This window comes from Bos indicus x Bos taurus, chromosome 15 (assembly GCF_003369695.1).
Source record: "Bos indicus x Bos taurus breed Angus x Brahman F1 hybrid chromosome 15, Bos_hybrid_MaternalHap_v2.0, whole genome shotgun sequence".
Classification (NCBI taxonomy): domain Eukaryota; kingdom Metazoa; phylum Chordata; class Mammalia; order Artiodactyla; family Bovidae; genus Bos; species Bos indicus x Bos taurus.
The window spans coordinates 40,467,095-40,488,178 of NC_040090.1; the positions used below are offsets into that span (position 1 = coordinate 40,467,095).

General features: G+C 45.3%; 1 protein-coding gene across 3 annotated transcripts in view; it reads right to left on the minus strand.

Annotated features, from left to right (window-relative positions):
- ST5 (suppression of tumorigenicity 5) overlaps positions 1-21,084 on the minus strand; it is a 170,955-nt gene that overhangs the window by 42,638 nt on the left and 107,233 nt on the right. The window lies entirely within an intron of this gene.

Sequence of the window (21,084 nt, forward strand, 5' to 3'; positions counted from 1 at the left end):
AATGTGACCATGGACAAAGCCACACAGGCTCTATAAGCTGCCAGTATCAATTCCTCAAAATGTCGTTCTAACTACATCAGACTTGTTGTAATGGGCACATGTGACTATGGATATGAAATGATGCTGAACATTGTAACTCATTATGACAGTTTATTATTAGTAAGCTTTTCAGCAGGTTATCTAGGCTGGTTGTTCTCAGTAGAGGGTAAGAACATCACAGTAGTAGCATTTAAGTTCCAGCACAGCCACTAACAACTTACATGACTGCCACAGATAACTTTCTCTAAGCCTCAGTTTCCATATCTCTGGCAGAAAACAACAAAATTCTGTAAAGCAATTATCCTTCAATTAAAAAATTAATATTTCTTTTTAGAAAGGAAAATGACCAGAAGCGGATCACACAAAATAAATAAATAAATAAAATGGAGGTTAAAAGAACACACATCTCAGCGGACTGCTGTAAGGAATAGAGACAATACGTGTCAAGGGTCGAGCTCAGTTGCTAACACACAGCACTCAATCTTAGCTTAATAATAACTAACATCAACAAGGAGCTGCCTATTCAGAATAATCACTTGATAAACTTACTGTAGCCCACCAGGCTCCTCTGCTCATGGGATTCTCCAGGCAAGAATTCTGGAGTAGGTTGCCATGCCCTTCTCCAGGGGATCTTCCCAACCTAGGGATCAAACCCGGGTCTCCTGCACTGCAGGCACATTCTTTACTGTCTGAGCCAAGAGTCAGACATGACTTAGTGACACACACACACACACACACACACACACACACACATATATATCAGGGAAGCCTGGGAAGGGAAAGGAGTAAATTAAATACAGTCATAAATTCTTTGCAGCTCACGCTATCAAAAGGTAGAGTCTATTCTTCTGCCCCTTGATTCTAGGCTGACCCTGTGATTTGCTTTGATGAACAGAATATGGTAGAAAATAAACGGTCTCAGTTTCAAATTTGAGGCCTCAAGAAGCCTTGATGTTTCCAACTTCACACACTTGGGGTTCTGCCCTGAGACTGTCACATAAGAAAAACCAGTCTGGTGTTTCAGAGGAGGCTATGCACAGTGTCACTGTGGCCCCCCAACCACCACATGGGCCTGACACACGGTGAGGTCATCTTGGAGCCAATGAACCAGCTACATGAGCAAGCCTGGGGGAAGCCAGTAGAGGAACTACTCAGTGAATGCACAAGAAATGTGAGAAATCATTGATTGTTCTAGGCCCCTAAGTCTTAGGGTGATTTGCTACAACAAAATAGCAAAGTGATGTGGTGGGAAAGGCTGGGCTTGTGTGTAGGTGGCCCCCCATCCCCACCCCAGTGCAGGACCACTGTCCTGGGCCTCCCATCCCCATGCCTCTCTCCTGCACTTCCCTAGAGACCAGCTGCCAAGGGCTGCGTGTTCAGACTGCACCTCTCTCTCCCTTTCTCTCACTGCTCAAGGCTCTGGCACTCTTCTGGGGGTCTCCCCCAAGCATTTCCTGGAAATGAAGCTAGCTCTGCAGTCCCAAGAATCAGCTTCCATCAGTGTTTGCTCCCCAGTTGAGGAGGCTTGGGAGAATCTTCACCTAGAGCACAGGATGGATGTGTGTGTCCTTGTGACAATGAGTGCACACAACAGGTGGCAGCTCCGAGGCACAGATGGGAGACTGTGCTCACTCTGGTCCTCAGTTTCATGCTCCAGTTGTTTCCCAATTCCTCACACTGAGGTTGGAAGTGAAAGCCACTCTCCCCTTGTTGCACAAGGAAAGACTACGGTCAAGAGAATGACAGTCCCAGGACCCAGGCTGCCTTAGGAAGCCAAGCACCTGAGAAAAGCCTCTTCTGGGGTCTGGTCTCTCGTTCTGCCATTGACAGGTTCCAGCTTCATGTCTCCAGGGCTCCCAGGGCAGCTCATGGCCAACCTTCCCTGAACCCTGAGCAAGGGGACAAAGGAAGCCACCTAGTTGCCAGAGCACAGTGTGCAAACCGTATCAGGCTTGAGACATGCCTCAGCTCTTCATCCATTCAACCAGCATGTAGGGAGTACCCACTACACACCGGGTACTGTTTTAGGCATCAAGGATCAGTAGAGACTAAAACTAGACAGTCTCTCTCTACGGGTTATAGTCTGGTAGAGGGAGACAGTATGGCTTTATTTGTCTTGAGTGAATAGACAATAAACAAACCCATGCTGTGAGAGGGTTGTGGGGCCAGTGAAGGAGAATAAGGCAGGGTGAAGGGGCAGAGCTTAACAGTGGAGGAGATCAGGGGAGGCCCCTCTGCCAGGGACCACGAGAACAGAACCTTAAGGAAGTAAGCAATGTGTTTATCCAGGGGAGGAATGTTCCAGGCAAGAGGAGCAGAAGGGCAGAGGCTTGGGGCAACTGCATACTTACTGTATTCTGGGGGCAACCAAGGGGCCAGCGTGGCCAGAGTTGAGTGTGAAGAAGAGGAGTGGGCTGGAGATCAGTCAGAGGCACCAGAGAAGCCCACAGACCAATAGGAAGGCTGGGGCTTTACTCTGAGAAAGGAAGCTCTCGAAGGAGTGTGAGCTGAAGAATGACATGCTCTGATCATATCAGAAAATGAAGTGTAGGGAGGCAAGGCGGCCACAGTGAAATCATGTAAAGGCCACTGGAACAATCCACGCAAGAAGCTACTGTGGCCTGAACTGGAACGACAGCACGACAGATGGATTTTTCTCCAGGGCTAGGCCAATCAGATTTGCTGACAGAGTGGATAAGAGGTAAGAGAGACAAAGGAAAGTCAAGGATGAATCACAGTTCTGGGCCTGAGCACCTGTTAGAAAGCAGTTGGGGTTGTAAATTTCCATTTGGGATTTGTCAGTGGTATACAGATATCATTTTAAAACCTCATGGATAGATAAGAAGAGGAACTAAAGAGCCTCTTGATGAAGGTGAAAGAGGAGAGTGAAAAAGCTGGCTTAAAACTCAACATTCAGAAAAAGAAGATCATGGCATCTGGTCCCATCACCTCATGGCAAATAGATGGGGAAACAATGGAAACAATGACAGACTATTTTCTTGGGCTCCAAAATCACTGCAGATGGTGACTGCAGCCATGAAATTAAAAGAAACTTTCTCTTTGGAAGAAAAGCTATGACAAACCTAGACAGCATATTAAAAAGCAGAGACATTACTTTGCTGACAAAAGTCTGCTAGTCAAAGCTATGGTTTTTCCAGTAGTCACGTATGGATGTGAGAGTTGGACTATACAGAAAGCTGAGTGCTGAAGAATTGATGTTTTTGAACTGTGGTGTTGGAGAAAACTCTTGAGAGTCCCTTGGACAGAGAGGAGATCCAACCAGTCAATCCTAAAGGAAATCAGTACTGAATATACACTAGAAGGACTGATGCTGAAGCTGAAGCTCCAATACTTTGACCACCTGATGCGAAGAACCGACTCATTGGAAAAGACCCTGATGCTGGGAAAGATTGAAGGCGGGAGGAGAAGGGGAGGACAGAGAGTGAGATGGTTGAATGGCATCACCAACTCAATGGACATGAGTTTGAGTAAGCTCCGGGAGTTGGTGATGGACAGGGAAGCCTGGTGTGCTGCCACCCTTGGGGTCACAGAGTCGGATACAACTGAGCGTCTGAACTGAACTGAGCGACTGAACTAAACTAAGCAACTGAACTGACTGACATGACTAGATGAACCATCTAGGGAGTCAGTGTACCTAGGGAAGTCCAAGGGTTGAACCCTGGGGCATTCCAGCATTTCCAGCTCAGGTAGAGGAGGAACAACTAGCAAAGCAAAACTGGGAAGAGCACGTAGTGAGGAAGGAAGGAAACCATGAGAAGTGATATCCTGAGACCTTTGAGAAACAAGGAGTGATCAGTTGAGCCAAATCTGCTAACAACTAAGCAAGGAAAAGACTGCAGAGTGACCCCTAGATTTAGGTAGTTACTGTAACCTTGAGAAGAGAGATTCCCGTGGAGTTGTAGGAAGGGAAGCCTGACTGGAAGGAATTCAAGAAATTAAAGAGAGGGAATGGAGACAAGGAGCTCAGACAACTCTTTCAAAGGTTTCCCTAAAGGAGGAACAGGAAATGAGGCGGTAATTGGAGGGGAATGTTGGGTACAGAGTGCATGTTTGTATGACAACCAGAATAATCCAGTGGAGAGTGAAATGCTGTTCAAGTAGGACAAGTGCAGGCAGTGAGACAGTGAGCAGTGAGCGGGCGTGAAGGGCTAGGGATCTCACGCCTGTCTACGGGGTGGGGGCTTACACTGAAGAACCCCACTTGGTCTCATTCCCAGGCACCCAGACGTGAGTGTCTTCTCACACAATCTCATTCCTAGGCTGCTTTCTGCTTCCTTCACCCTAGCTTTGACTCCTGTCAGTTCAGTTCAGTTCAGTTCAGTCACTCAGTCATGTCCGACTCTTAGCGACCCCATGAATCGCAGCACACCAGGCCTCCCTGTGCATCACCAGCTCCCAGAGTTCACTCAGACTCACGTCCATCAACTTGGTGATGCCATCCAGCCATCTCATCCTCTGTCGTCCTCTTCTCCTCCTGCCTCCAATCCCTCCCAGCATCAGAGTCTTTTCCAATGAGCCAACTCTTCGCATGAGGTGGCCAAAGTACTGGAGTTTCAGCTTTAGCATCAGTCCTTCCAAAGAAATCCCAGGGCTGATCTCCTTCAGAATGGACTGGTTGGATCTCCTTGCAGTCCAAGGGACTCTCAAGAGTTTCTTCTCCAACACCACAGTTCCAAAGCATCAATTCTTCGGCGCTCAGCCTTCTTCACAGTCCAACTCTCACATCCATACATGACCACAGGAAAAACCATAGCCTTGACTAGACGGACCTTTGTTGGCAAAGTAATGTCTCTGCTTTTGAATATGCCATCTAGGTTGGTCATAACTTTCCTTCCAAGGAGTAAGCGTCTTTTCATTTCATGGCTGCAGTCACCGTCTGCAGTGGTTTTGGAGCCCAAAAAAATAAAGTCTGACACTGTTTCCACTGTTTCCCCATCTATTTGCCATGAAGTGATGGGACCAGATGCCATAGTCTTCGTTTTCTGAATGTTGAGCTTTAAGCCAACTTTTTCACTCTCCTCTTTCACTTTCATCAAGATGCTCTTTAGTTCCTCTTCACTTTCTGCCATAAGAGTGGTGTCATCTGCATATCTGAGGTTATTGATATTTCTCCTGGCAATCTTGATTCCAGCTTGTGTTTCTTCCAGCCCAGCGTTTCTCATGATGTACTCTGCATATAAGTTAAATAAGCAGGGTGACAATATACAGCCTTGACGTACTCCTTTTCCTATTTGAAACCAGTCTGTTGTTCCATGTCCAGTTCTAACTGTTGCTTCCTGACCTCCATATAGGTTTCTCAAGAGGCAGGTCAGGTGGTCTGGTATTCCCATCTCTTTCAGAATTTTCCACAGTTTATTGTGATCCACACAGTCAAAGGCTTTGGCATAGTCAATAAAGCAGAAATAGATGTTTTTCTGGAACTCTCTTGCTTTTTCCATGATCCAGCGGATGTTGGCAATTTGATCTCTGGTTCCTCTGCCTTTTCCAAAACCAGCTTGAACATTAGGAAGTTCACGGTTCACTTATTGCTGAAGCCTGGCTTGGAGAATTTTGAGCATTACTTTACTAGCATGTGAGATGAGTGCAATTGTGCGGTAGTTTGAGCATTCTTTGGCATTGCCTTTCTTTGGGATTGGAATGAAAACTGAGCTTTTCCAGTCCTGAGGCCACTGCTGAGTTTTCCAAATTTGCTGGCATATTGAGTGCAGCACTTTCACAGCATCATCTTTCAGGATTTGAAAGAGCTCAACTGGAATTCCATCACCTCCACTAGCTTTGTTCATAGTGATGCTTTCTAAGGCCCACTTGACTTAACATTCCAGGATGTCTGGCTCTAGGTCAGTGATCACACCTTTGTGATTATCTGGGTCGTGAAGATCTTTTTTGTACAGTTCTTCTGTGTATTCTTGCCACCTCTTTTTAATATCTTCTGCTTCTGTTAGGTTCATACCATTTCTGTCCTTTATCGAGCCCATCTTTGCATGAAATGTTCCCTTGGGATCTCTAATTTTCTTGAAGAGATCTCTAGTCTTTCCCATTCTGTTGTTTTCCTCTATTTCTTTGCATTGATCGCTGAGGAAGGCTTTCTTATCTCTTCTTGCTATTCTTTGGAACTCTGCATTCAGATGCTTATATCTTTCCTTTTCTCCTTTGCTTTTCACTTCTCTTCTTTTCACAGCTATTTGTAAGGCCTCCCCAGACAGCCATTTTGCTTTTTTGCATTTCTTTTCCATGGGGATGGTCTTGATCCCTGTCTCCTGTACTATGTCACGAACCTCATTCATAGTTCATCAGTTGAAACTCCTGTATATATAGCTGACTCTGGTATATATTCCCAATTCATTCCTCAGAGGGAAGACAAAGTCAGATCTGTTCTTTCTCCCCTCTCCCTGAAGCATCTGATCCAGCTCCCTCCCCAGACACAACGATGTACTCGATGTACTCGATACCTAAGACCTCAGATCTTCCCTCCCCATGCCATCCCCACTGCTACCTGCTGGCACCTTGATTCAGATCTTACCTTTCACTGAGACTGTTAAAATAAGCTCTCCACTTCCCTCTCTGCCTTTGGTCTTAACCCAGTTCCAAGGCCATCTTCTTGCCTCCTGACATCTTTCTAAACTACAAAATTCATCATGCTTCTAACTCCCCACCATCTAAGGAATCAAAGCAAATTCATGGGCATGGATCACAGGGACCTTGTGATCCGGTCCTCATGTGTTCTATCATCTCATACTGTCTTTTCCTCCAAACAAATCTGCATCTCACACTTAGCCACATCAAACTCCTTGCTTTTCACAACTCTAGGCCTTCACATATTCTGTCTCCTTTGCTGCGGTGCTGGCTTGTCCACTTACACATCTCTGTGGCTCCTCCGTGGTATCTCTCTTGACACTACCCCCCTCACCCAGGGGGCGATGTGAGATTTGATGCCTCCACTGTGCCTGGAAAAAGTCTGTCTTGGGACTTTGTAACATTTTATTGGACTGTACGGTTTCATCACCTGCCTCCCTCACTAAACTATGTACCAGTGAACCTACTTGAAGGTGGTGACAGTGTCTTGTTAACCCCAATATCCCTAGCTCTTTGTATGGCATCTAGAATTTAGTAGGAATTAATACATCTGTTCCCAATCCAGGGGTTGAACCAAGGTCTCCTGCATTGCAGGTGGATTCTTTTCCAGCTGAGCCATCAGGGAAGCCCAGGAATACTGAAGTGGATAGCCTATCCCTTCTCCAGCAGATCTTCCCAACCCAGGAATTGAACCAGGGTCTTCTGCATTGCAGTAGGATTCTTTACCAGCTGAGCTACCAGGAAAGCTCAATTCATTTAAAAACCAAAGTTGTTTGTGTTTTCTCCTGTTTTTTATTTCAGTGTGCTTAGAAACTCTTGTTATACTATGTGTCAGATAGTCTTGTTTGTCTAATAATTGTTTTTATTTATTGAGCTTGTATATACTAGGTACTAGTAAGTAATTTTGGAGAAGGCAATGGCACCCCACTCTAGTACTCTTGCCTGGAGAATCCCATGGACAGAGGAGCCTGATAGGCTGCAGTCCATGGGGTCGCTAAGTCAGACAGGACTGAGAGACTTCACTTTCACTTTTCACTTTCATGCATTGGAGAAGGAAATGGCAACCCACTCCAATGTTCTTGCCTGGAGAATCCCAGGGACAGGGGAGCCTGGTGGGCTGCCGTCTATGGGGTCACACAGAGTCGGACATGACTGAAGCGACTTAGCAGCAGCAGCAGCAGCAGCAGCAGAATGACTAAATGAACGAATGAAAAAAAATGATTAAAACCTAGGTCTCCTTATGACTCCCCAGGGTATTGTTCACAAATTTCCTCGCCTCCCTCTTTGAGCCACATGACCCGAAGAACAACATAGAAACGTACAGAAAGCACTTAGTGCAGCCCAGCACAGCTGTCAGTCCCCAAAGCCTTCTCCCGCAAGGCAAAAATCGTACCCTAGGCCAAGAGTCTAGAGACCAGAGATTTGTTCTTGTCCTGGTTCCCTCACTTTCTGGATGTGCTCATGACAAAGTCACCTAAATTCTCTGAGCCTCGGGCTCTTCGTCTATAAAACAGTGGGAAACACTTGCTCTGAGTATCCTCACATACTAGTTGTGTGACTAAGATGATGTAAACTTTAAGTGTTTGAACACCAATAACAGTTCCATGAAGACAGAAGAAATATAAAAGAGAAGTAAATACAAAACAGCTAAAGGACACTTAAGACTCTGATCTTATCACCACTTGCTCTTTATGCTAACATCTTGGAGCCCGTTCCCAGGAAAGCAGACACGGTGAAACTGGGCCCTGGTGCCCAGCCTCACCCGCAGGCGGCCAGCTCTGCTGCTCACCACAGACGTGTCCACCACACTGTGGCACATGACTGGCCACAACCAACATGACGGGAGAGGGAGGAAGATAAACAGATACAAGGAAAGAGAAGAAAGGGGGAGATGCAAAGGAAATTTAACAGAGGAACATAAGCGTGCGCACACACACGCAATTGTGTTAAGACCAGTGAGTAGGACAGAAAGGGCATCAACTAAGGTAGAGAATAAGAAACAAACTTAAAGAGAAAGCAGTGTGTATGTGTGTACACGGACACACATGCACAGACAGAAAGTGAGAGTTAAAAAGTGCAAAATACATGCCCTTCCCTCTGGCGCTGTTTCACAAGAATATGACCCAGCCCTTGGGCTAGTGACCTGGGCCATTCTCCAGTAACACAGCAGGAAGCATTCATGATAAGGGACACAGTATATATTGTCAAGGTCACCCAGGGACTTTTTGGGAGGGAAGGCTGTCTTTAGCCCTTGACGATAAGACTGTTCTCAATTCAGCATGCTCTGGCCACAGAGCTCCTGAAGTATTAGTATCAGGAAGAGGACCAACTTGGGGCCAGTTGGAGAAGGTTCCTGGAGTCCAGGAAATAGCCTCAGAGGCACTGAGACGGGCTGTGGGTACGAGGACGTGGTAAAGAGCCTGTTGATGAAAGTGAAGGAGGAGAGTGGAAAAGCTGGCCTAAAGCTCAACATTCACAAAACTAAGATCATGGTATCTGGTCCCATCACTTCATGGCAAATAGATGGGGAAACAGTGGAAACAGTGTCAGACTTTATTTTTCTGGGCTCCAAAATCACTGCAGATGGTGACTACAGCCATGAAATTAAAAGACACTTACTCCTTGGAAGGAAAGTTATGACCAACCTAGACAGCATATTCAAAAGCAGAGACATTACTTTGCCAACAAAGGTCTGCCTACTCAAGGCTATGGTTTTTCCAGTAGTCATGTATAGATGTGAGAGTTGGACTATAAAGAAAGCTGAACACCGCAGAACTGATGCTTTTGAACTGTGGTGTTGGAGAAGACTCTTGAGAGTCCCTTGGACTGCAAGGAGATCCAACCAGCCCAACTATCAGTCCTGAGTGTTCATTGGAAGGACTGATGTTGAAGTTGAAACTCCAATACTTTGGCCACCTGATGTGAAGAAATGACTCCCCTGATGTTGGGAAAGATTGAAGTTGCAAGGAGAAGGGGACGACAGAGGATGAGATGGTTGGATGGCATCACCGACTCAATGGACATGAGTCTGAGTAACCTCTGGGAGTTGGTAATGAACAGGGAGTCCTGGCGTGCTGCAGTCCATGGGGTCGCAAAGAGTCGGACACGACTGAGCGACTATACTGAACCATGACGTGAGCCTGTCTGCAGGTGAAGGTTACTCAGGGCCCAACTTCCACTATGCCTAGTCTCTACTAAGCAGGTGTCTAACCTGCTCCCAAATGAAACTGCCTTGGAGTTGGTCAACCACCATCCCAGGCCTGCTCAACTAAAGTGGGCCTGTTGGCTCAGCGGGCAATGGCATGCTCCCATCACTATGTGACCACCCAGCTCTGGAGATGGCATGCTCACTGCACTCTCCCAGGACATATTCTGGGGTACCCAGAAGGAGAATAGGGAGGAGGCCTGCCAGAGTCCTTTCTCCAAGTCCAGAAGTTTGTTCCCCAGGCCAGAGCAGGGGCTCAGCTCAGTAACTGACATCCCATTCTGGTACAGAAGTTAGAAAGAGGCTGACACTCACATCTTGACCATCCTGCTCGCAAAGCAGCTTCATCTCAAATGGCTGGAAGACCTCCAGAGGGTCTAGGACAGCCTCATCCTCCAAGTGGGGCTATACTTGGACCACCATGCACAGAGACTCCTATGTCAGCCTTGGTTTGTCGGGGTAAGCAGAACAGTGAAGTGAAGTCGCTCAGTCGTGTCCGACTCTTTGCGACCCCATAGACTGTAGCCCACCAGGCTCCTCCATCCATGGAATTTTCTAGGCCAGAGTACTGGAGTGGGTTGCCACTTCCTTCTTCAGGGGATCTTCCCAACCCAGGGATCAAACTTGGGTCTCCTGCATTGCAGGCAGATGCTTTGCCATCTGAGCCACCAGGGAATCCAGTAGCTGAGCACAAACTGAGTCACCTTTCCATCTCCAGGAAGCACATCTATCTGCCTGTTACCGGGCTCATTTCTGCAGGAGTACAAAGAGGAATGGTGAGCTCTTCTCAGGGAGGGAATCAATCCCTAGTCCTCTGTGAAGTAGCAGCACTGAATAGAGAGTATTTACCAGGTATAAGCCATCTCTGAGACAGGTGAAAAATGATGCCTTATGGGAACGTCCTCAATGCCCTAGTCCAGCAAAAATGGAACTGCCATATAAAGCAGAACCAGGCACCATCCAAAGCCAAGAGGGAGGAAAATGCAGTTCCAGGAAAACCTGCTAAAGATATTTGTGATGGTTTTAAAACACAGTACCCAAATGACATGCCCGCTATCAAAATGACCCCTAATCTTGAATTTGGGCTCTGAGATTGCTTGACCAGTAGAATATGGTAGAAATGAATCTGTGCCACTTTTCAGGCCCAGGCCCCAGGAAACCAACAGCTTCTGCTTCCAGTCTCCCAGGCTGTGAGGAAGCCCAGGTCATGTGGAGAGTGTATTCTGACTGACAATCCCAGCTGGGGTCCCAGCAACAAGCAGCATCAACCCCCGAGACATGTGAGATCAGACGATTCCAGGAGACACCAGCCCCTAGCCACTGAGTCGCCCTAAGTCTTGAAATCTTTCCAGCTGAGGTTCCAGACATGAGCAGCAGCAGACATGCATGTAGTCTCTGTCTGTAACCAGCTAATCTACGGAGTCTGTGGGCATAATAAAATGGCTGTTTGACACTATGAAATCTGCGGTGGTTATGTGGCAATAGACAACAGGCACAAATTTTGGTACCGAGAAGTGGCACGCTGTTGAAACAAAAACCTAAAACACTGACTGTGGGACTGAGGCATGGCTACTGGGGGTGGTGGTTAAAATAAAAGAAAGCAAATGTTAGAAGCTAGAGATAAGGGGACCCTCATAATATTGAAAAGTTTGGTAATTCTGTCACCTGTGGTAACATGGAAAATAAATGAGATGATCTAGCTAAAGACATTTCCAGGCAGAGTGCTGAAGATGCCATTTGACTCCTTTTAACTGTCATTGCACTCAATATGCCAGCAAATTTGGAAAACTCAGCAGTGGCCACAGGACTGGAAAAGCTCAGTTTTCATTCCAATCCCAAAGAAAGGCAATGCCAAAGAATGCTCAAACTACCGCACAATTGCACTCATCTCACATGATAGTAAAGTAATGCTCAAAATTCTCCAAGCCAAGCTTCAGCAATACGTGAACCGTGAACCTCCAGATGTTCAAGCTGGTTTTGGAAAAGGCAGAGGAACCAGAGATCAAATTGCCAACAACCGCTGGATCATGGAAAAAGCAAGAGAGTTCCAGAAAAACATCTATTTCTGCTGTATTGACTATGCCAAAGCCTGTGACTATGTGGATCACAATAAACTGTGGAAAATTCTGAAAGAGATGGGAATACCAGACCACCTGACCTGCCTCTTGAGAAACCTATATGGAGGTCAGGAAGCAACAGTTAGAACTGGACATAGAACAACATACTGGTTCCAAATAGTAAAAGGAGTACATCAAGGCTGTATATTGTCACCCTGCTTATTTAACTTCTATGCAGAGTACATCATGAGAAACGCTGGGCTGGAAGAAGCACAAGCTGGAATCAAGATTGCCAAGAGAAATATCAATAACCTCAGATATGCAGATGACACCACCCTTATGGCAGAAAGCGATGAAGAACTAAAAAGCATCTTTATGAAAGTGAAAGAGGAGAGTGAAAAAGTTGGCTTAAAGTTCGACATTCAGAAAACTAAGATCATGGCATCTGGTCCCATCACTTCATGGCAAATAGATGGGGAAACAGTGGAAACAGTGTCAGACTTTATTTTTTGGGGCTCCAAAATCACTGCAGATGGTGATTGCAGCCATGAAATGAAAAGACGCTTACTCCTTGGAAGGAAGGTTATGACCAACCTAGATGGCATATTCAAAAGCAGAGACATTACTTTGCCAACAAAGATCCATCTAGTCAAGGCTATGGTTTTTCCAGTAGTCATGTATGGATGTTAAAGTTGGACTGTGAAGAAACCTGAGCACTGAAGAATTGATGCTTTTGAACTGTGGTGTTGGAGAAGACTCTTGAGAGTCCCTTGGACTGCAAGGAGATCCAACCAGTCCATTCTAAAGGAAATCAGTCCTGGGTGTTCTTTGGAAGGACTGATGCTAAAGCTGAAACTCCAATACTTTGGCCACCTCATGCAAAGAGTTGGCTCATTGGAAAAGACTCTGATGCTGGGAGGGATTGGGGACAGGAGGAGAAGGGGACAACAGAGGATGAGATGGTTGGATGACATCACCGACTCGATGGACGTGAATTTGAGTGAACTCTGGGAGTTGGTGATGGACAGGGAGGCCTGGCGTGCTGCAGTTCGGGGGGTTGCAAAGAGCCGGACACGACTGAGCGACTGAACTGAAATGAACTGAACTGTCACTAGTGAATAAGAAAAGAGATGAGCTAAACAGGAACTGTTCAGTTTTCCAGCAAAATTTAAAGGAAACATTAATGACAAAGGGCTTTCAGAGTTAGAAAATAAAACTTGTTCCAGTCTCTATCTCTCTGAAAGTGACAGTGACGTTGCTCAGTCATGTCCGACTCTTTGCGACCCCATGGACTGTAGCCTACCAGGCTCCTCCCTCGATGGGATTCTCCAGGCAAGAGTACTGGAGTGGGTTGCCATTTCCTTCTCTAGGCAATAAAAAATTCTCAAATTAGGAAATGGCTTCCAGACTGCGGTGACAGTTATACTCTGTGTGCATGTCTGTAAACTCATCAAACTGAAAACTTTAAATTGGATAGTTTATAATACTTTAATTATCCCTCAATAAATCTTCAGAAAAAAATCTAGAGTGGGACTGCAAGATCCTTTATCAAGACCTAAAAAATATTTAAAGTGCTGCCTCATTGAATCTTTTTGTTTTTTTCCTGTGGATCATTTTTAACTTCTTTATTGAATTTGTTAAAATACTGTTTTTTGTTTGTTTGTTTTTAATGTTTTGGCTTTTTGGTGGTGAGCCATGTGGGGTCTTAGCTCCCTGATCAGGGACTAAACCCATACTTCCTGTACTGGAAGGTGAAGTTTTAACCACTGGACTGCCCGGGAAATCCTAGCCTCATTAACGCTTACAGACAAAAGGCCTTCTAAGGATCTTAAGGGCGAGCCATGCAGATTCTCTAAATAATAAAGCTTCTAAGACTCTTAAGAAACAATTGTCCCATAGCAATCCCACTGGGAAAAATCCACTTATTCACCTTAGGAGGTACTAAAAGTGCCACTCGGAGGCTCTGAACCAAGATGGGGAGGGAAATCCTTCCGAGCGAGTGGTCAGGAAAAGCCCTGCAGGAAGTAACATCTGTATCCAGACTGGCAGAATTGTCAGGTTCATGTAGGAGCGCAGTGAAGGATAAAAGCAGAAACAAACATCAGGGCTTCTAGGAAAGCCTTTCCAACCAGGTCGAGTTTGATGGTGTCACAGATGACAGTGGTTTCTGAGCAGGGAGAGCCCAGTTGTGTTTACAGGGAGATGAATGTGGTGGTAAAATAAAATAATGGAAGGAGCAAGAGAGCTAGGCATGCATTCTTCCCATTAGCTTTGTATCCTTGGGGACTACCTCCTCTTCTCTGGGTTTGTTGCCCAAACTATCAAACAAGTGGTTGAGACCAAATGAGCTCTAAGGTTCCTTTTCTTCTCTTTCTCAGAGTCAGTGGACTAAATGGAAAGGGAATCCAAAGTTAACAAGACCTGCACTGGTCACCCACTTGTTTGATAGTTCGGGCAACAGACACAGAGAAGAGGAGGTACTCCCCAAGGATACAAAACTAATAGGGGCAAGAACGCACACTTCACTCTCCCACTCCTATTGTGGGTGTGTGCGTGCTAAGTTGTTTCGGTCAGGTCCGACTCTTTGTGACCCTATGGACCGCAGGTTGCCAGGTTCCTCTGTCCATGGGATTCTCCAGGTAAGAATACTGGAGTGGGTTGCCATGCCCTCCTCCAGGGGATCTTCCTGACCCAGGGATTGAACTCAAGTCTCTTATGCCTCCTGCATTTGTAGGCAGGTTCTTTATCACTAGCAAGACCAGGGAAGCCCTATTCAGTTCAGTTCAGTCACTCAGTTGTGTCCGACTCTTTGCAACCCCATGGACTGCAGCACGCCAGGCCTCCATGTCCATCATCGGCTCCTGAAGCTGACTCAAACTCATGTCCATTGAGTCAGTAATGCCATCCAACCATCTCATCCTCTGTTGTCCCCTTCTCCTCCTGCCTTCAATCTTTCAAAGCATCAGGGTCTTTTCAAATAAGTCAGTTCTTCCCATCAGGTAGCTAAAATGTTGAAGTTTCAGCTTCAGCATCAGTCCTTCCAATGAATATTCAGGACTGATTTCTTTTAGGATGGACTGGTTGGATTTCCTTGCAGTTCAAGGGACTCTCAAAAGTCTTCTCCAATATCACAATTCAAAAGCATTAATTCTTCAGTGCTTAGATTTCTTTATAGTCCATCTCTCATATCCACACATGACTAATGGAAAAACCAAAGCTTTGACTAGACAGACCTTTGTTGGCAAAGTAATGTCTTTGCTTTCTAACATGCTAAGCTGATCATAACTTTTCTTCCAAGGAGCAAGTTTATTTTAATTTCATGGCTGCAGTCACCATCTGCAATGATTTTGGAGCCCCCCAAAAAATAAAGTCTCTCACTGTTTCTATTGTTTCCCCATTTATTTTTCATGAAGTGATGGGACCAGATGCCATGATCTTCGTTTTTTGAATGTTGAGTTTTAAGCTAACTTTTTCACTCTCCTCTTTCACCTTCATCAAGAGGCTCTTTAGTTCTTCTTCGCTTTCTGCCAGAAGGGTGGTGTCATCTGCATATCTGAGGTTATTGATATTGCTCCTGGCAATCTTGATTCCAGCTTGTGCTTCATCCAGCCCGGCATTTCTCATGTACTCCGCATATAAGTTAAATAAGCAGGGTGACAATATACAGCCTTGACATACTCCTTTCCTGATTTGGAACCAGTCTGTTGTTCCATGTTCAGTTCTAACTGTTGCTTCTTGACCTGCATATAGATTTCTCAGGAGGCAGGTCAGGTGGTCTGGTATTCCCATCTCTTTTAGAATTTTCCACAGTTTGTTGTGATCCACACAGTCAAAGGCTTTGGCATAGTCAATGAAGCAGAAGTAGATGTTTTTCTGGAACTCTCTTGCTTTTTCAATGATCCAACAGATTTTGGCAGTTTGAGCTCTGGTTTCTCTGCCTTTTCTAAATCCAGCTTAAACATCTGAAGGTTCATGGTTCACACACTGTTGAAGCCTGGCTTGGAGAATTTTGAGCATTACTTTGCCAGCGTGTGAGATGAGTGCAATTGTGTGGTAGTTTGAACATTCTTTGGCATTGCCTTTCTTTGGGATTGGAATGAAAACTGACCTTTTCCAGTCCTGTGGCCACTGCTGAGTTTTCCAAATTTGCTGGCATATTGAGTGCAGCACTTTCACAGCATCATCATTTAGGATTTGAAATAGCTCAACTGGAATTCCATCACCTCCACTAGCTTTCTTTGTAGTGATGCTTCCTAAGGCCCACTTGACTTCACACTCCAGGATATCTGGCTCTAGGTGAGTGATCACACCATTATGGTTATCTGGGTCATAAAGATCTTTTTTGTATAGTTCTTCTGTGTATTCTTACCACTTCTTAAATCTTCGGCTTCTGTGCATACCATTTCTGTCCTTTATTGTACCCATCTTTGCATGAAATGTTCCCTTGGTATCTCTAATTTTCTTAAAGAGATCTCTAGTCTTTCCCATTCTATTGTTTTCCTCTATTTCTTTCCATTGATCACTGAGGAAGGCTTTCTTATCTCTCCTTGCTATTCTTTGGAACTCTGCATTCAAATAGGTATATCTTTCCTTTTCTCCTTTGCCTTTCACTTCTCTTCTTTTCACAGCTATTTGTAAGGCATCCTCAGACAGCCATTTTGCCTTTTTGCATTTCTTTTTCTTGGGAATGGTCTTGATCACTGCTTCTTTTACAGTGTCATGAACCTTCATCCATAGTTCATCAGGCACTCTGTCTATCAGATCTGATCCCTTGAATCTATTTGTCACTTCCACTGTATAATCATAAGGGATTTGATTTAGGTCATACCTGAATGGTCTAGTGGTTTTCCCCACTTTCTTCAATTTAAGTCTGAATTTGGCAATAAGGAGTTCATGATCTGAGCCATAGTCAGCTCCAAGTCTTGTTTTTGCTGACTGTATAGAGCTTCTCCACCTTTGCCTGCAAAGAATATAATCAATCTGATTTCGGTGTTGACCATCTGGTGATGTCCATGTGTAGAGTCTTCTCTTGTGTTGTTGGAAGAGGGTGTTTGCTATGACCAGTGTGTTCTCTTGGCAAAACTCTATTAGCCTTTGCCCTGCTTCATTCTGTATTCCAAGGCCAAATTTGCCTATTACTCCAGGTGTTTGTTGACTTCCTACTTTTGCATTCCAGTCCCCTATAATGAAAGGACATCTTTTTTGGGTATTAGTTCTAGAAGGTCTTGTAGGTCTTTATAGAATCGTTCAACTTCAACTTCTTTAGTGTTACTAATTAGGGCATAAACTTGGATTACTGTGATACTGGATGGCTTGCCTTGGAAACAGAGATCATTCTGTTGTTTTTGAGATTGCATCCAAGTACTGCATTTCAGACTCTTTTGTTGACTATGATGGCTACTCTATTTCTTCTAAGGGATTCTTGCCCAAATAGTAGATATAATTAATGATCATCTGAGTTAAATTCACCCATTCCAGTCCATTTTAGTTCCCTGATTCCTAAAATGTCGATGTTCACTCTTGCCATCTCTTGTTTGACTATTTCCAATTTGCCTTGATTCATGGACCTAACATTCCAGGTTCCTACGCAATATTGCTCTTTACAGCATCAGAGTTTTCTTTCATCACCAGTCACATCCACAACTGCGTGTTGTTTTGCTTTGGCTCCATCTCTTCATTCTTCCTGGAGTTATTTCTCCACTGGTCTCCAGGAGGATACTGGGCACCTACCAACCTGGGGAGTGGGAAGCCCTATTACTCGGCCATAAAAAGGAATGCATTTGATTCAATTCTAATAAGGTAGATGAACCTAGAGCCTGCTCTACAGAGTGACGTTAAGTCAGAAAGAGAAAAACAAATATCATATATTAATGCATATATATGGAATCTATAAAGATGGTCTGGGTGAACTTATTTGCAGGGCAGCAGTGGAGATGCAGACACAGAGAACAGACTTGTGGACACAGAGGGGAAGGAGAGGGTGGGATGAATTGAGAGAGTAGCATTGAAACATACACATCACCACATGTAAAATTAGATAAGCAGTGGCAATTTGCTGTATGACACAGGGAGCTCAAATCCAGTGCTCTGTGATGACCTAGGGGGTGGAATAGGGTGGGGTGTGGGAGGGAATTTCAAGAAGTGGGGGGACATATGTATACCTATGGCTGATTTATGTTGATATAGGCAGAAATCAACACAATGATGTAAAACAATTAAAAATAAATTAATTTAAAAAAAAACTAAGTTAATAAGACCTATTATGAAAGAACTATAAGAACTCAAATAGCATGTAGCCTATGCTCTATGAGACTGATCTCACAGCCATCTAGACAACTGGTCAACAAACAGTCTTCTGGATACCGGGTATCGTTCCAGGCTTGGAGGAGACAGAAAGAAGTCAAAGTCCTTGACCCCAAGAAACCTATACTTCTATAGTCACCCAAGTTTCCCACACATTCATCCAGAGGCAAGGTTCCTAAAAAACAATACCAGTAGCTTGTATGTTTAAGTCACAATGACCTGCACGCTGGAGTTTCACAGTAAAGAAGCTGTTGAGGAAATCAGCAGGCGTGACAAGTCTTCTGAGAATAGCCCCTGCTGCCCGCCAAGTCTTATAGCACAAGTGAAATCTCCTGAGAGCACCAAGTGGCAAAGTTTACCCCATCGAGATGGCTGAACTAGCTCTCAATACAACACCTTTTTGTTTGCAAGTCACTGAGCTGCTTCTAGTCTCACCCAGGTCATCAGTACCAACATCATAAAGCCTGACCTCTAGAACTCAGAGGAGCTTTGAGAATCTCACCTCCCACCCCCAGAAATGGATGCAGCCAAATCTAAGCAAGCTGGAGCTGCCTGTGGGGAGGGAAAGCAGCTAAGAGTGAAGCATCACGCCCCTCTGGCCTCACTAACAAACAGAAAGGGAAGCTTGCTCCAGGAGACCCAAACATAGTAAAGAACAGAACTCTGGTGGTCAAATGAAAGGTTGATTTCCTCCTCCTACATATCTTACCAGATCAAGAATGGGCTATAAAGGAAAAGGAAGATAATAAATTAGCAAAACATCCATAAAAAGCTAATAATGCAATGGAATCTAGGATCCTTAACCCAAACTAGCTCAGTGGTGGCACCAGGTGAGATCTTATTCAAATTAAGGATAGAACCTTGAAAATACATATCTCGGCACTTCCTTAGGGTACCATCTGCCCTTCCCCGCCAGTTTTCCATGCCCCAAAGTACCCCTGCCCCCAAAGTTAGATACAAAGTCTTCTCCGTGTCATCAGCTTCCTTTGCCCCCATGTGGATGATGTGGACAGAGATCCCTAAAGCCGCCAGGGCTCCAAGGCCCAGCTTTCCAAGGCCCCAGCACCCCTGTACTCACCAACCAGTCACACCTGGGAATCTTTTCTCACTGGCACTCCTGAATGGGCAATGATTAAAGGGCCCCAGGTCCCAGGCAAATGTCTATTAGAAGGTCCGACTAAGAAATCTGGGTGCCAACATCATCGATCCAAACTGTAAATGCCTTGAAAAAAAGAAAATGGATCCTTCCTTTGTGTCCCTCACTGTCCACCACAGAGCCTGGCACCTAGAAGGAGAGCCCTCGGGGTTGCCTGACAACTTCCTAAATGAACGGGTGACTTACTGCCCTACTCGGCCCAAAGAACAGCCCCAGATGCGGCTGCGGGTGGAGGCAGCCACCAGACGACACCGCCAGACGACTGTGATGTAACAACTACAGCCCAGCAGTAGCCTCTGAGACAAGGCCTGTGACTCCATGCCAAAACCCGAGGAAAGTAGAGAGGGAAGCGGAAATGTGGCAGGAAGGGAGGGAAGTGAAGACTGAGAAGGGAGAAATGCTTTTTTTAGGCACATCAGAGACTCAGATATTTACAAGTACCATCCATCATGTTACAACGGCAAGCATGCTGAGAAGCTAAAGGAAGAGGGATTTCTAAAAATGTGTAAAACATGTAGGGCTGTACTCCAAATAGAAACTAGGGTGCCTGTCAGCAGTTCTGATTCTGCTTTGTGACTTTATGTAAACAATGCATCTCTCATCCCACCCACCCACGAAGCGGAAATTAGAAGAAGAAACAAATACTTAAAGGAGCTGAGGGCTGCTGGGTACGGTAATTTCTAATTCAGGTTCTAAGTATACTATTTCTTTTAACTTAAGAATAAAACAGTAAAATCACAAATAATGCCTATTTCACCCCTACAGTCTCATATAAAAAAGATGGGGACCTTCACTGCCAGTCTCCATCTGCCAATTCACATTCACACTGCAGAGGAAGAAATGCCCCCTGACTGGCCAGAGCCCACCAAGTTGTTCCCAAGAAGCAGATTACGCGGGACAAAAAGTCTAAGACCCAGACCTGTTTCTGCCTCAGCCATCAACATGCCCTGGGAGAGTTCAGTTTTTCTATCCACTTTACCCATGAGGTTGCTGGTCTCTGCCATCCTCAGCCTCACCCTGTTCAGGGAAGCAAGTATGCCAGCAACTGTAGTCCAGGTTAGAGTGGGTGGGCAGAGGGTGTCCTTACTGCTCTTGTTGCTACACAGCAGATAGTTAATTTGTCTGTCTAAGCCCCAAACTCTTATGTATTTAACATGTCAGAACCTACCAGTTTTCATTTAGTTGGTACAGTCCATCCAGACCATTTCCACAGGGACCAAACTCTGCACGTATGGTGTACAGAATTCCTCTTGCCTCCTTCAACTCCAGCCACTCCCCAGGGACTACAGCCTGTGCCCCTCTCTACCAACCATACCTGGATTCCAGCTCTTGAACGAACCAAACATCTACCACAACCTTTGGGCAGACCTGAGTGTGCGCCACTCCACCAGACTCAGTCTGGCGCTGCACAGTCCTGCCCTCCAGGAGGCCATGAGCCCAATCCCCATCTAAGATGAGCATCCTTCTCATAGCTACCCATTCCAGCAGCTGAGGTTCCAAAGCCAAACCCATCCAGCTGAGATTCAGATGAAGGGGCTATGAAACGTATGTGGCTTTAGTAAAAGAGGTTCTTCAAGGAAATCAGCATCTAGCCTAGGCCAAGACCTGAGAAGCCCTGGTGACAGTTGTACCTTTAACTGCCAGCTCTGGAAGCTTCTATCCCATTGCAGAGATGGAGCTAATATTTAATAAGTGTTTTTTTTTTGCTAGGCACTATGCTAAGCACTGAC